We start from the raw sequence: 4,730 nt of genomic DNA, 5'->3' as shown, positions 1-4,730 counted from the left end.
TCTAGGTGACATTAGGGTTTTGGTTGATTTGTATCTTAAGGTGTTATTCTAGTACAAACTCTAGGGCTGTTTGTGACACTTATAGGAATAGCCCAATGGATTGATTGGAAAGAATAACTTTGAGGTGGTTTTGTACCCTACCATAATCTCTTCGTTCGTTCTCTGCTATTAGTGACTTTGGAGTGACTCTTTGTTGCATGTTGAGGGATACTTTTATGATCCAATTATGTTAGTATTGTTGAGGGGACTTACACTAGTGAAAGTATGAACCCTAGGCCTTATTTCCTATCATTGCAATACCGTTTACGCTCACTTTTATCATTAGTTACCTTGCTGTTTTTATATTTTCAGATTACGAAAACCATTACCTACTATCCATATACCACTTGTATCACCATCTCTTCGCCGAACTAGTGCACCTATACAATTTACCATTATATTGGGTGTGTTGGGGACACAAGAGACTCTTTGTTATTTGGTTGCAGGGTTGCTCGAGAGAGACCATCTTCATCCTATGCCTCCTACGGATTGATAAACCTTAGGTCATCCACTTGAGGGAAATTTTCTACTGTCCTACAAACCTCTGCACTTGGAGGTCCAACAGCGTCTACAAGAAGAAGGTTATGTAGTAGACATCAAGCTCTTTTCTGGCGCCGTTGCCGGGGAGGTGAGTGCTTGAAGGTATATCTTTAGATCTTGTAATCGAGTCTTTTAGTTTCTTGTTTTATCACTAGTTTAGTTTATAAAAGAAAATTACAGAAAAATGGAATTGAGTTTGTCTCATACGCTTCACCTTTTTAATATCTTTCGTGAGTATGATGGAAAGGATAATTGTGCTCAAGTGCTAGAAGAAGAAATCTATAAAATGTTTGGCACTAAATATTTGAATGATGAGCATGATTGCAATGTTGTTAGTATGAACTCCTTGAATATCCATGATGCTAGTGATATGCAAAGCCACAAGCTTGGGGAAGCTATGTTTGATGAAGATGATATTTTTTGTCCCCCAAGTTTTGATGAGCAAATTTATTATGATGAAAGCATGCCTCCTATTTATGATGATTATATTGATGAAAGTGGATTTGGAGAGGTCACGACTTTATTTTCTGATGAATCCACTATTTCGGAAGAGGTTCCAATTGATTATGAGAACAAAGTAGCTATCTATGATGATTATTGTGATGACTTGTATGCTATAAAGAATAATGATATCCATGAAACTTGTCATCATGATTTTAGTTTTCAATTGGATTATGCTGCACATGATAATTATTTTGTTGAGTTTGCTCCCACTATTATTCATGAGAAGAATTTTGCTTGTGTGGAGAGTAGTAAATTTTCTATGCTTGTAGATCATGAAAGGAATGCTTTAGGTGCTGGTTATAATGTTGAATTCATTCATGATGCTACTTGTAACACCCTCGATGCGACTATAGCTCCCACGTGTCGAGGCACGACTTAGAGACATAATCGCATTGAAGGCATCTGTCGCAAGTTAGGCAATCTTCACAACATCCCATGTAATATGAATAATAAAGGGGAGAACATAGTTGGCTTACACTCGCCACGTCAATCAAGAACATAAATAACATCCATCATACAAACACTCATGGCCCGACTACGGCGCCAAAATAGAAGAGAACCCAACATGCGACACGGTCCCAATCACCCCCAACTGGGCACCACTACTGATCGTCGGGAAAAGACACGTAGTATCGCTGAGAGTCTTCGTCAAACTCCCACTTGAGCTCGTACTCGTCACTTGGAGCGGAATCACCTGGACCTGCATCTGGAGTTATAGTATCTGTGAGCCACACGGACTCAGCAATCTCGCACCCTCACGATCAAAACTATTTAAGCTTATAGGAAGGATAAGGCAATATATAAGTGGAGCTGCAGCAAGCGACTAGCATATATGGTGGCTAACTTATACGCAAAGGAGAGCGAGAAGAGAAAGCGAAGCACGAGTGAGAATCTAGGGGAACAACCTGCGCAAACATTACTCCAACACCGTGTCCACTTCCCGGTCTCTGCCGAGAAGAGGCCATCACGGTAACACACTCAGTTGATTCATTTTAATTAAATAAGGTTCAAGTTATCTACAACCGGACATTAACAAATACCCATCCGCCCATAATTGCGGGCACGGCTTTCGAAAGTTCAATCCCTGCAGGGGAGTCCCAACTTAGCCCATGACAAGCTCTCACGGTCAACGAAGGAATAGACCTCCTCCCAAGACGTTCCGATCAGACTCGGTATCTTGGTAACTCAAGACACTTCGACAGGTTAAAACAAGACCAGCAACACCGCCCGAATGTGCCGACAAATCCCGATAGGAGCTGCACATATCTCTTTCTTAGGGCACACTCAGATTGTCCTAGGTATGGGTAGGCCAGCCCAGAGTTGCCCCTGGTGGCCACCGGTAGCTGACAGGTGGACCAACACTCAGAGGAGCACTGGCCCGGGGGGGTAAAATAAGATGACCCTTGAGTCTGCAGAACCCAAGGGAAAGAAACGGCTAGGTGGCAAATGGTAAAACCAAGGTTGGGCATTGCTGGAAAAGCTTTAATCAAGGCGAAATATCAAGGGGTTCCCATTATAACCCAACCGCGTAAGGAACGCAAAATCCGGGAACATAACACCGATATGACAGAAACTAGAGCGGCAAGAGTGGAACAAAACACTAGGCGAGAGGCCGAGCCTTCCACCCTTTACCAAGTATATAGATGCATTAAGATAACATAGCAATATAATGGTATCCCAACAAGTAAATAAATGATGTTCCAACAAGGAACGGCCTCCAATCTTCACCTGCAACTAGCAACGCTATAAGAGGGGCTGAGCAAAGCGGTAACATAGCCAATCAACGGTTTGCTAGGACATGGTGGGTTAGAGGTTTGACATGGCAATTGGGAGGCTGACAAGAAAATGGTAGGCATCGTAGCATTGGCATAGCAAGAGCGAGCAAAGTAGCATAGCAAAGATAGTAGTGATTTCGAGGGTATGATCATCTTGCCTGCACAGTTGTCAGAGTTGACTAGATCCTCACAAGCAAACTCAACGGGCTCCTCATTAGCGAACTTGTCTCCCGGCTCTACCCAACAAGACAAACAAGCAACAAGGATGCAATCAATCACGTGCGAGACCAAGCAATATGATGAAATGATGATATGCTATGCGGGATGCGATGCGGGATGCAAAATGCAAGATATGACAGGAAATGCATGAACCTGGCCTAAACTTGGAATTCCAAGTGTGCCACTGGAAAGATGAGATGAAATCGCCTGAAAACGATATAAAGATCTTCGGAAACGGAGTTACGGTTTGGAAATGGCAAGCGTTTTAAGAATGACACCGGTCTGCGATCTACAGCAAGTAGGCATCTAAATGCAATAAGATGAACATGCTACAGCACCCAAACATCACAACAAAATGCATGGCAGGGATGTACACAAGATTCTTAACAAAAGTCTAGCACTGAGCTACGGCCAATTCATCCATTATGAGGTTCAAACAAGCATGGCAAAAACGCAAATGCAAAACAGATTCTAGACTTAGTGAAATTAACACTTGTCTGAAATTTCAGATCACGAAGCCCTCTTCGGAGCAGCAAAACAACATGATACATGACCTGATTAAGACAAGTAAAAACATGGCATGGAGCTACTCAACAAGCTTAACAAAATACCCAAAGTGACCTGGGGCCAAAAGGGTTCACAAAATATATTAACGGGCACACGAACATAGCTAAAACACAATCAGTTTTCAGACTTAGTGAAAACTGAGACATGCTGAAATATAACTCACGAAGGCATGTAAACGAGCTCGATGCACTCACTACGGTCCAATTCATGGCAAGGCAAGCATACATCCATTAAGAAGGCACAAAATAAAAGCTAGACATGGCAAGAACAATGGCATAGCATGCACGGATCAACTACAATAACATCGGCAAAATCGCAAACGAGTTGACAATCTGCCCAGATTCACCACGAAGCAAAAGTAGAGCTCGATTGACTCAAGCTAGGGTGCTCCATAATTGCAAACAAAGACATGGATGGATAGAGCATAACATTATTAACAAAACTCCTTTACTGATCATCCTCAAAAGAGGTACGGATCACTAGGAAACAAGCTGAACATATGGCATCATGAACTAAATAATCCCAGACTTAGTGAAAACAACTAAGTCTCTGAAAACAGATTTACCGGGTGCCTCACTTTGCAAGCTTGCACAAGTCACCACACACATCCTAGAAATGCATGGGTTGCACCTCTGGAAAGAAGACAAAATGCTTAACAGAACACATGAAGGACTCACAGGCATAGCATGCACACAATAATCATGGCAAAAATGACAAAGCCTAAGATGAACTAGCAGATCTGACAATTAACTCACGAAGCCTCCTTCTAACAGCATTTTGGGCATCAATATGAACTCAAATCAAAATCATGCAATGGAACCAAATGATGTACTCGTCGAGGCGAACATTTTGATATGCTATATGCCCAAATCGGAGCTACGGATGCAAAGTTACGGCAGGTCAAAGTAGGCATAAAAAAATAAGGGAGAGGGGAAAAGTCAACCGGATCTAGATCTGGAACTGTTCACGGCGCGACTCCCGAGGTTGGCCGGGGTTACTGTTCGCCGGCGGGTCGCCGGAGTGAGGAGGACGAGGCCGGCCGGGGGAGGTGGCGTCGGCGGGGCGGCGATGGCGCCGCGGCGGCCG

This window comes from Triticum dicoccoides, chromosome 3A, assembly GCF_002162155.2.
Source record: "Triticum dicoccoides isolate Atlit2015 ecotype Zavitan chromosome 3A, WEW_v2.0, whole genome shotgun sequence".
NCBI classification, from domain to species: Eukaryota; Viridiplantae; Streptophyta; class Magnoliopsida; order Poales; family Poaceae; genus Triticum; species Triticum dicoccoides.
This window is presented reverse-complemented; position numbering follows the sequence as displayed.